The sequence below is a fragment of the Microcebus murinus genome, chromosome 17 (assembly GCF_040939455.1).
Source record: "Microcebus murinus isolate Inina chromosome 17, M.murinus_Inina_mat1.0, whole genome shotgun sequence".
In the NCBI taxonomy this organism is placed as follows: Eukaryota; Metazoa; Chordata; class Mammalia; order Primates; family Cheirogaleidae; genus Microcebus; species Microcebus murinus.
Window position 1 is genome coordinate 52,807,506 of NC_134120.1, and position 12,288 is coordinate 52,819,793.

General features: G+C 41.5%; 1 long non-coding RNA gene across 2 annotated transcripts; it reads right to left on the minus strand.

Annotated features, from left to right (window-relative positions):
• Nucleotides 1-418: 418 nt before the first annotated feature.
• On the minus strand, nt 419-11,751 carry LOC105861000 (uncharacterized). Of its 2 annotated transcripts, none has more exons than XR_001149319.3 (5): nt 11,540-11,751; nt 8,585-8,787; nt 3,439-3,552; nt 1,127-1,322; nt 419-629 (listed from the first exon to the last, which is right to left on the minus strand). It is a non-coding gene; the product is annotated as an uncharacterized LOC105861000 (long non-coding RNA). The 2 variants fall into 2 exon arrangements; XR_001149318.3 differs by having other exon boundaries at nt 1,127-1,325.
• Nucleotides 11,752-12,288: the final 537 nt, after the last annotated feature.

Genomic DNA, 12,288 nt, shown 5'->3' on the forward strand with positions numbered 1-12,288 from the left:
AATCTTCATGCCCACTGGTTACCTAGGGAGAGGATCATTCTCTGCCTACTGCCATTACCCGAGAACAAAACACCAGGGAGGGCAGCCATGGGGAAAGCATTAAGATTTCCAGACTGTTGAGAAGGACACTCAAGAATGTCTCCTATGCAAAAGGACAACTTCCAGTGGAAAGATTACAGAAAAGGGACTGGCTCTCTCTGTGCTCCTTCACAGTATCTCAGATAGCCCAAGATTCCTCCAGCTGATGACTTCACAGTTGGTTTGAAAGGCAAGCTCATTACCTCCACGTTCCTCTTCAGCGTGGATGGCGAGAGTTGTTGGGATCCCAGGTGCCAGATTACAGTTAACACCTGATGATAGTGACAATGGAAATGACTTTAGGAGGACCTTGGACACAAAACCTCGTGGGACATTTGGGGAAAAAGAGAGGGCTTTACTTCAGCCTTCCCTGGAGTTCCAGATGAATGCATCATCTTGGCCAACGTTCTCCTTACGAACTCTAACTGGATCTGAAATCGCAACTGCAACATTCTTCAAAAAGGAGTCACAGAAGCCAACCTTAAGTCATATAAAGTGAGAATGAAACTTGAAGCAGTAGACAGAAGAGCACTCATCCATCTGCCCTGCACCTGTTGGAAGTGTGAAAGGAATAAAGGTCACATCACAGGTGATGCCTGCAGCAGAGCTCTTGATTATTGCTATAAATACAGTTCTTGAGATATTGTCCTAGTTGGGTAATGTCACTTGACAGGCATCTTACAATCATCAGGAAGCAATGCTTCCATTACAAAAAGTATAGTAGAAGTACAATCTCCTTCCCATGTGGAAAAATGCTCCCATGCCACTAGTATCTTGGGTCAGGTCAAGGTGGGTAAAACCACCTAAAAACTTTACTTCCCAAGATGAATAAGTCTCTTAAAAATGCTTCCATGACCAAAAAATTAGCATTCATACTTAAAAGTCCCAAAATTACAAAAAAAAGTCTTCGTGTTTTTTTCTCCCCCATCTCCATTGTGTAAAGTTACTAGAAAGAGTCCCTGGCCTTCCACTTGGTAAAGGGTGGCACTACAGAGACAATGGCTGCAGTCTATGCCCTTGCAAACAAACAGGGGACTCCAGTGCTCACCTGCATCAGAAGAGAGCCCAGCAGCCACCACGCCCTGGCTGGCCAATGGACACGGAGCTCTGGCAGGCCATGCTGACCCATGTGGGTTGTGCCCTCCAAGCTGGACTGTTCTAGGAGTCCTCTGTAGAGGAGACATGGTAGCTGCCTCTCCTGGTGGAGGAAAATAATCCATCTACCTCCCATCAGTGATTAACACCTCCTCGAAATAAAAATGATAAATGACAATCAGGAAAAGCAAATGTATCAGGAAATGGAAACGGAAGTGCCTCCAGCTTCTGCTATTCCTCTCTCACCTAAGCACCCCACACAAGAGAGATATATGCCCTAGAAGCAGAAATACTGTCTGGTGATGAAATGACATGCCTGAAGCGCAAAGGCTTTCAGAAAACCCACTAATTCTCTCTGAGCCCTGGTGGGAGAACTTGCACAAACTCTCTTAACTCTAGGAATTCTTTTTAGCCTGTATCAGCTACCTCAAGCTCATCCCCAGTTGTGAATAAACTCTCACTTATCTCTATCAAAGACAATTATATGAAGTCAGTAAAATCCCTGCACAAAGGAGAATTGAAGGCCCAGTTCAACAAGTGAACCTGACCTTAGTGTAGTGAAAATAAGGTTCTACCAAGGACCTCCATATTGATCTGTGGATAAAGTAATGCCATTTGTGAAAGAGGCAGATTCTTAGACTTCAGCACTACTCGAAAAGCTCTTCAGAAGATGTGAAGTTGGTGGAAAGTTCTGTTGTGTCTGAGGGGCTGATATGAGGATGAAGCCTAGGTCAGGATGAAAGCTAGGCCACCACCCCAAAGGACTTGACAACTGCAAAAATGTTCTTTGTCAGACTGTGCTCACTTTGCAGGTGTACAGATGCCTTCTTAATCTAACAATGTTTTTGCTGTCCTAAGCAGTCTTCCTTTAGCAAAAGTTTCCCCTGAAGAATTCAGGAGTAACATTACAATTGACTTATCTAAACACTACTAGAAGCAGTAATAATAGCACATTCAACTTGGCAGTCCTATGTGTCTTTTCATTTTTTACTTGTACAATTTACAAATATACTTTAAACAGGAAATCAGAGGATTTTTATTGATGTTACTAAATACTTATAAATAGAATAGCCAAATCCTGATGGGTAAAATATAAGAGATTGACTATATATATAAATCCATAAAAATTTTAACCTTAGAAGACAGCCTAAAGATGCAACTAAATCATGATTTCTCAACTTGACACTACTGTCATGCTGGACCAGAGAATTCCTTGTTATTGGGGCTGTTCTGAGCATGGTAGGATGTTTAGCAGCATCCCTGACCTTGACTCACTAGATGCCAGTAGCATCCCCCCCAACCGGTTGTGACAATCAAAAATGTTTCTAGACAAATGTCCCCTGGTTGAGAATCACTGAACTAGATGTGTCATCTCTTTGGTGAATGTGTTATGTCTGGGGCCATCATGGTCCATTCATGCTGTTTCCAGAAAGGGAACGGCCATGTCAATTGCTTTCATTGCTATTGCTATTTTATATACAGTTTTAAAGGAAAAGTTTATAAGCTTTGAAAATAAAAACAAAGAAACGTGGTCTACCTAAGTTTAGAGCCCCCACCATTAGGCTGGTAAATCTCAAGGCAGGTCATTCTACCCTGTGTTTCTTGAAAGTCCAAAGATGAAAGAAATGAATTTTCATTTGCAAAGGATTTTTTCACAAGAGGCTGTGAACAGCTATACCAAGGAAAACCCCAGATGCAATTAGATGAAGGGCAGGTCTTAACAGATCAATTTGTGAAATTCAAAAGGAGAAATACAATTTCTGTTTTAGAAAAAAAATGTAACATTGGTGTCTGAAAACCTCATAGATTAATGACCATCTTGCTGGGCACCATATTGACCAAGTGAGAGAAACTCCTTCCTGACCAGGAGCCTGGAGCCCTGAACTTGGGCTGAGGTCACCCACATCTCGTTTTTCTGTGTCCTGCTTTCTGCCTTTGCTGACTACCGACTGCTTCATTGAAAGGGTGTTCCATAACATTAACCACGGACAGCCTCTGCTGCCTATGGCGGTGACTTGCGGTCCTCCTTCCACGCTCACCCTGGCAGGGTCTGAGCTGCGGAGATGGGAGCAGGGGAAGGACACTGCCTCCGTGCTGTCAAAGTGATGAAAAGGTATTTCATTATCAGCTGCTTAATATTGATTATACCTTTTCCATTCCATTAGAGAAGATAATTGGGAGATGGTCCTATGTATATTCAATGATTCCTAACTACTCTGCTACTGACACTGGGGAGTAAAAAAGTCCTGGATTTTAAGTACCTACCTTGCCAGTTGCAATTTCTAGGCCACTGCTGATGCCCAGGAGAACGTCATTCACCAAGAAGGCAGAAACTTGAAGTGACATCTACCTTTGATCAGACCCTGTAGCTTTTGTTGACTGAAAGACACAAGGACAGACCCAAGTCAGGGGTGAGCCCTGTAGGGCGCTGGCTCAGAGAGCCCAGGCCGGGCTGGCTGGCTGGCGTGCAGGGAACCTGGCTCTAGCTTTTCATCTGGATCTAGCACCAACCCCACCAGCAAGTCACTCCCGCCCTCTGACCCTCAGTTTCCACGTATGCAAGATGAAGGGGTGTCTTTAAAGAAGACATGTGCAATCAGCTGGGCTAAGCCAGACCTGAGCAAGAACTGGCATATCGTTTTATCTACTGCCAGATAAGCATTTGCTACTTGGCACAGGTTTACATTTCGGATGGGTGCCAATCTTGAGTTCCACCACAATGCTATTCAAAGTGTGGTCTATGGTCAGGTGTCAGTTGACAAACTGTTACTGGTCCAAGGCAAGCTAAGCGGAAAGAATGGGAGGAAGCTTTAGGAAAGTATATAACTACCTGACACTTAACTTGCCTGAAGCCCCAGTACATGACCAATATGAGCTTGTCTTGTTGAACAAGGGATTGGCATTTGGAGGTTGGGTGTAGTCATATTGGTGTGCCATGAGCCATGTGGACTTGGAGACATGTATACAGGAGCTGTGTACTTGTTATGCCCAGGAGGACTGCCTTACAATAGCTGATATTTTAAGGTTTATCAACTGTAATCCAACACTGCATAATCTGTGTGCATTTATGATTCATTTATATTTTTATAATCATTATGATTTTTAATTATGATTTTTAATATTACTATATATATACATACTCACATATATTTGGTAGCTACATTAAGAAAGTTAAGTTTACTGTATATGCAAAGTGCTAAATTCATAGTGTTACTTACAGAAAGGTATTGACTAATGAAACCACAAATGAAACTAGTACTTACATGATATTTACTTACCAAACAAATTCAAAACAAAAAAGGAATTCTTTGTGAAAGAGAGTTTTGAGTAAAAGGCTGATAGAAGCATATTTTCAGCATTTCACACATAAATATTAAAGTTTTGGGGGGCTTTACACAGATTTGCTCTTCAGGTTACTAAGACTAAAAACCATTTATAGTTGCTGGGAGATTAGCAAAAGACTGTATTGGAATTACCTGCTTAAAAATGCTGGGTAAAATTGACAGGAAAAGTAGGACTCAGGTACCATTTTCCAACCTAATGTGTTCAGGAACTGACTAATAAGATATATGACCAACTCATAAGATAAATAAAATTAGCTATTTTTCATTTGCAACTTGACAAATGCACAGATATTACTAAAAGAACAATTTTTTTCTTTTGCATTATGTAATTTGAACATGATAGTGGGTGGAATTTTTTTTCTAGCTTTATTGTTGCTGTGGTTTGAATGTATGTCCTCTCCAAAATTCATATTGAAACTGAATTCCCAATGCTATAGTATTAAGAAGTGTGGCCTGTGGAAGGTGATTAAACAACTTTATAAAAGGGTGGGATGAGCACCCTATATGGACTTGAGGTTGAAGGGAGAGCTCTTTTGACCTCCATTTCTTCTGACATGTGAGGATACAGTGTTCATTCCCTCTGGTGCAATAAGCACCATCTCAGAAGCAAAAACCCGGCCCTCACTGGACGCCAAACCTGTGGCTACCTTGATCTTGGACTTCCCGGCCTCTAGAACTATGAGAAATAAATTTCTATTGTTTCTCAACTACCTAGTCTGTGGTATTTTGTTATAGCACAAACAGATTAAGACAATTATTGACAAACACAACTAGCTTTGTATTAAATAAACTATGTAGAATTATATTGTCAATACATATGCTTTGGAATTTAAGTTTTGAGTAGGAGTGTGTTCTGATGGCACAAGTGAAATGACAGAAAAACATTTGGAAGAGTTACCCACAAAGAGAACTTTAAGAGTGAATATAATAAGTGGGTAATTTCCTTCATGGAGAAAAGTCTTGTTATCAAATATGTCAGCTGAACTAAAAAGTGTGCTTAGTGACACACAAAAACCTAAGAAGTAGATTTAAGATTATTCCTTTTATAACGTAATAATATGGAAGTTGATCATAACTGGTACTATATGCTGAGTTAAGATTTTTATGGACCGGAAAAATTGTGTCAAGCATGTCTGAACATACAACATAAATTCTTTGTTTCTACAAAATAAGAAACTAGTTTGGTTCCAACTTTTTAAAGTATAAACTAGACCGTCAGTCTTGCTTCTCCAACTGCTAGTTTCAATGTTTTTAATAATTTTTAGACTTTCTCATGCGGAAGAAAGACAACATATTTTGCAAAGAAATATATGACAGAAGAGCAAACCCAAAAGTAAAAAGCATGAAAGAACAGTTCTACAGAATTTTTTAACATGTTTGACATGTTCCATAATTTTACAATGACTATCCATGAAGTAAGCAGGTGATGATCCTAATATTGGCAGCCTGAAAAGTTATAAACACCTTATGAATGTGACATAATACTTTTATTTTTTATTTTTATTTTTATTTTTTTCTCCCCTCCCCCTTATAGTTTTATTTTCTATTAATAGAAGATCCATATATAAGAAAATCATAACTCCATGTCTTTCACTGAAAGGTAATTTAAATAAAAGGTAATTGAAATATAACTATAACTTTATGGGAAAAATTATGTAACTACCTTTTGAGGGATTGAAAATGAATTTTGAAAATACAGAATCACTTGTTTCATTTTGGATCAAAGTTAAAAATGAATATCTTGAAATTACTGAAACTATAAAATCTCTTCTTACATTGCAATCAACATTTTAGACAAGTTTCTCTAATTTGAGTTTTCCAAACAAAACATAGAAGTCATTTAGATATACATTATCCCCTGCAAGCAGGATCACAAACCCAAACTATATTAGATAAACTAACAAGAAGTGAGCACATTTGTGGAATGACAAAATGTTATGAGTATAATATGGATTCTATTAATCACCTATAGACATACTTTCAATGAATGTGTATTGATACCCTCATAATATCCTGAAATTAAAAAATTAATAAATAAAATTAAAAAAATAAAAATAGCATACTCATATCAATGCTGACCCAAATGGCCAAAATGATCTTTGAGGCCAAAAATCAAAATGTCACAGTGTATTTTACTAATGTTATAAAACTAATCTCTACAGAGTTCTCAAATAAGGAAATAAACTATTTTATTCGATTAAAAAAGAAGAAATAATTTGAAGGAAGTAAATTAATCTTTGGTAAAATGTTTATTTTTACATTTATTTTATCAGTATTTATTTATTTCATCAGTATTACTTATAATATCCCTTTGCCTTAATGTTTATTATTTAGGTCTAAAACAAACCAAAAATGTTATCTTGAAAATAAACTATGACTTTTTTAGCTAAAGTTGTTTATTATAAATCTTGGCATCCAATTAGTATTTTATTTCAGTACACAGAGCTTTTGAAAAGAATGGTAGGCCATAATATATATCTAAGGATGATATATTAAGTATTTTGTTCCTAGTAAAATAATTCAGTATATTTTCCCTTATTTCACATTTATTATTGTTTTAAATATTGTGAAGAGGAAACAAAAGTTATTGAAATAGCAAATATTCTCACAATTTGCTAAGAAGACCTATGTACATTTTACCTTACTTATCATTATCATTTTGAAATATAAGGCTTCTTTTGTATTCACATATATTTACACCACAGGAGTCAGTGTGATTTGGTAGAGCCCTGTAGAGTAGATTCAGAAGACTGGTGAAAATCCTGTAGCTGGCTTATATTTTTAACTTCTTCTTTTCAGAATTGTGACATATCACTGAGTTCACTGATACATGTAGAAGTGCTTAGTACAATATCTAGATTTATCATTTATTGATTGATATAATTGTTATAAAAGAGTATAAAAATGTTAGAAAAGTATCTGTAGAATATTCTCAGAAAAAAAAAAAAAACCCTTAAAGAACTTTGGGAAATTTTGCCTGTCCCAATATATACAGAGCTCAGGCTCTTACTATGGGGGTGGTGTATAGGTTAGTTGCCATTGTAAACCCTACTTTCTAATGTAGTCAAAGTTATTAATCTTTTATGCATTTGGGCCTGTTGTAATTCAGGAAAAGTCTTTTCTAATTCCGAGATTCGTAAAAACTCTTTAATGATTTCTCTTTTGCTTTCATGGATTCATTGTCTGCATATAAATTTTTGAACTTTTTGGAATTTATGATCTATAAGGTCCAAGGTTTGGATCCAACTTCTTTTTCCAGTTAGATAACTGCTTATTGCAACACATTCATTGTGTAAAGGTGCAGGTCATTCTTTAATTTCAAGAGAAATCCTGATATGTCATTATATTGAGTGCTAGCTAAAAGTTTCCTTTGTTTTACTTAGATTTCTCATGATCACGAAAAAGAGAGAGATTTGTTGCATAAACATCACACGTTGAGGCCAGGCGTGGTGGCTCACACCTATAATCCTAGCACTCTAGGAGGCTGAGGCGGACGGATCGCTCAAGCTCAGGAGTTGGAAACCAGCCTGAGCAAGAGAGAGACCCCGTCTCTACTATAAATAGAAAGAAATTAATTGGCCAACTACAAATATATAGAAAAAATTAGCCAGGCATGGTGGTGCATGCCTGTAGTCCCAACTATTCGGGAGACTGAGGCAGAAGGATTGCTTGAGCCCAGGAGTTTGAGGTTTCTGTGAGTTAGGCTGACATCACTGCACTCTAGCCCAGGCAACAAAGTGAGGCTCTGTCTCAAAAAGAACAAAACAAAACAAAAAATCACATGTTGCATGATGAAGTGGCCAGGCTAAGACAGGAAATGGACACAATAAAAATGGAGTGCCAGGAAAAAGAAAAGAAAAAACCTTTCAAGGATATTGAAATTGTAGAACAAGAGAATGAGGACTTTCAACGGACTATAAAACTCAATGAGGAAAGATTCAGGAAAACAATATCCCTGTATGTTGGCAAGATCAATGTTCTAACACATGAGAACATAATGCTAAAATCTGAACTGGAAAAAGAAAAACAAAACAAAGGAAAGACTGGAAAGAGAAATCGAGTCATACCGTCTGAGACTGGCTGCTGCTGTTTTGCAGATAACAAAAGATGAGTGGTCTGCTACACAGGATATGTGCATTCCCATGCTAACATCCTTTCCCAGCAACTTTCTGAAGCTGAAAGTAAATTCAGCACCCTCCAAGCTGAGTTGCAGCACACGAGAGACGCTCTCTGAGAAAAGACTTTGGCTTTAGAAGGTGCACAAAGAGACCTGAGGAAAACATAGTTTGAAAAGAAGAAAATTGAATGCATGTATCAAGAAATGTTATTATATTTACCATTAAGTTTTCTTATAGTTCCTCATTAAAATCAGTTATAAATTTTAAAAAATGAATGTGTATCAATTTTAAAATTCTTTTCTATGTTATATTTATTCTAATGATAGTTATTAAAATATAATTTCATTGTCCTGTCTTTAATTTAAAAAACTAGATTTGTATTGTGTCTGCTTTTTCATTTCATTTTTCTAATAAATCATTTTATAGTTTTTTAAAAATATATCAGCCCCTAATGGATAGGAAATTTTAATAAAACAAAAACTTGTCCTTCACCATAGATAATTTGAGAAGCAAATAATATTATGTCCTCCCAGAACTCTCCTCCATGTTCTTTTTATCTGGGTGAAGTTTTCATCTATGTGTTTGTGACCTTCTCTTAATCTTTGACCATCTCAAGGAATATTTACATGTTGATAGGATTCTCTTATAGATTAGAAAGATTATTTAAGGTTCAAAGAAATTAGCCATCATAATGAAAGGCCCATTGGTAGAGATGATGATTAGAATCAGCAAATCTCACTGTTGGGTTAGAAGAAATATAATTTAGCATCTTGCCCAAATTAGGAGTTGGTTCTGTAATACATTGAGAACAACATAAACTTTGGGTTTGGGTTCTATAATGCAGTACGGTAGTCCCCACTTGTCCACAAGCCATACATTCCAAGACCCCAGTAGATAACTGAAACCACGGACAGTACTGAACACTACCAGGAGGACTCCAGAGGGATGTCCAGAGATTTCACCACATTGGCCAGGTGCAGTGTCTCACGTCTGTAATCCTAGTACTCTGGGAGGCCGAGGTGGGAGGACTGCTTGAGCTCAGGAGTTTGAGACCAGCCTGAGCAAGAGCGACACCTCATCTCTACTATAAATAGAAATTAGCCAAACAACTAAAAATAGAAAAAATTAGCCAGGCACAGTGGTGCGTTGCCTGTAGTCCCAGCTACTTGGGAGGCTGAGGCAGGAGGGTCCCTTGAGCCCAGGAGTTTGAGGTTGCTGTGAGCTAGGCTGATGCCACGGCACTCTAGCTGGGGCAACAGAGTGAGACTCTGTCTCAAAAAAACAAAAAAAGAGAGATTTCACACAACTCAGAATGGTGCACAATCTAAAACTTCTGAATTGCCTATTTCTGGAATTTTCCATTTATTATTTTTGGATCATGGTTGATAGTGGGCAATTGAAACCTCAGAAGGCAAAACCTTGGATAAGGGCAGACTACTGAGTTGAGCAAATGGGCTCTGAAGTCAGCCTTCATAAGTTCAAATCTTGCTTCAGTAACTACCTACTGTAGTATCTTACTTAAATTACTCAATTTTCTGTGCCAAAGTCTTTCCATTTGTACAGTGAAGATAATAATAACAATACCTACTGCAAAGAGTTGATGCAAGGATTAAATGAGAATGCATATGGAAAAGCCCTTAATAGTCCTGCGCTAGGAGTAAAATGGTCAATAATTGTTAGTTCTTCTTAGCGTTATTACTGTGCAAAGCTCTTTCATATGCTACTAGCAAATTCAAGCTCCTCCACAAGTTATCAGGTGGCAATGAAAATATTCTTATCAACATTTTAGAAATGAGGAAATTCAGGCTTAGAGAATTCAATGACCAACGCAAAGCCATAAACCAAGAGACTTCTCATTTCTAAAGTCATAAACGGCTGCTCAGCCCCAGAAATGGGGACTTTACCACTCTTCTGGCAACTCAAATCCTTACGTTCCATCAAGTCCAAATCGGCCTCCCAGTAGCTCCCATCCATTGGGTGTGGCCATATGCTCTGAAGCAGGAGAATATAAAATGAGCCTGACATCCTCATCTCTGGAAGACAGACCCCAACTCCCCATTAAATGGCTGCGGCTCCCCAGAAGGTTCCAGTTCCCAACAGTCTGCCTTCTCTGAAGAGCACAAACCTGGGCCTCCCTTCAGGGCCCACAGCCGCCCTCCCGCATTCCCGCCAAGAGTTAAAGAAACCAGGGACTCACAGAAAGTCTTGAGCTTTCAGGATGGCAGGTAGGAAAAGAAACACTTTGCACAAGTGCTAAAACTCCCTCCCCTTACAAGATGACAAAACTGGCTGAAGTCCGTTAGAACCGACTTGGTCGCCTGGAGTGTGAGCGGAAGGAGGTGGCTGACACTCCGGCCGATTCTCCCCGCGTTCACGCCAACCCCTGCCCACAACTGCAGGCAGCCACGAGGAGGCTCGCAGAGGCCACTGCCTCGCCCAGGGACGTTCCGGACGCCCGTCTCCTGCCCCCGTCACCTGCTGACCCGACTCCACCCCAGCCGTGTCTAAGCCGCACAGGGCCGGCCTGAGCCGCACTCCCGGCTCCTCGTCCATACACTCGCAATAAAAGCTTTTCTCGAAAACCACGTGCCACAGCGTGGGCGTGTGCACACCGGCAGCGAGCCCCCTGCACGGCGGCTCCGGTCCGTGGGCTCCAGGGTCCCCGTCCACCGTCCCTGCTGTGCCGGCCACGGGCACTGTCCCCCCGGGCTGGCCCCGGCCCACTCCACCTGCTGCCCTGTGCCAGCGAGCAGGAAAGGGTGACCGTGGTCTCACCACAGACACCCAGGGCTCCTCGGGCACCGCCGGCGACCACCGCGGTGTGCCCAGCGGCTCCCTCCCACCTCTCCCGCCCGGCAGTGACCGGCCGCTCACTGATGGGGGGACAGCCACCACCCCGCTCACCTCCATCCGTGTGGGGTGGCCGACGTTTGCTGCTTTCTACGCGTGCGGTGCAGCTTTGATAGGGCCGACCCGGCCCGGGTCCGAGAGCCCGCGGGCCAACCGCCGGCCAACCGCCAGGCAACCGCCCGCCAACCGCCCGCCAACCGCCGGGCAACAGCCCCACAACCGCCCGGGGCCGCGAGCCGCTCCAGGCCCCGCCCCCGCTGCAGGTCGACTCCGCCCCCTCGTCCCAGCCACGCCCACCGCCAGGCTGGCCCCGCCCCCGGCGGGCCCTCTCAGTTTCTGCCACTGTTCTGTCCCCATAACGGTTACCCAGGTTACCCACGTCCCCGCCATAAAAATGAGCGGAGCCGGGAGTCGTGTCCAGAGATCCAGGCTGGCTGGGGGCTGGATGCCCAGGGTCCGAGAGGCACACCAGGTACCAGGCGACTGAGGTTTTCAGGCAAGATTCCCCGCAGGGCAGAGGCTGGGCACTCGCAACTTTCCCTCACCTCGGAGGGAAGGTCGTTCCTGTCCCAGGGCTGTCAGGGCTGTCACCGTCCTGGCAGGCCAAGAGGAAGCAAACAGGGAGAGCCTCCGGTGCTGTGGTGGGAGTGCAGGGCAGGGGAGGTAACCTTCACACAGGCGGTATCGGGGAGCTGCAGAGATGGAAATTCAGCCGATGTCAGCTGGGGAAAGGGGGTGGGGACGCGGAGAGGTCGCCGGAGACAACTGTCACGCGCCCTAGGATGTGCTGTGCTTATTCCCCT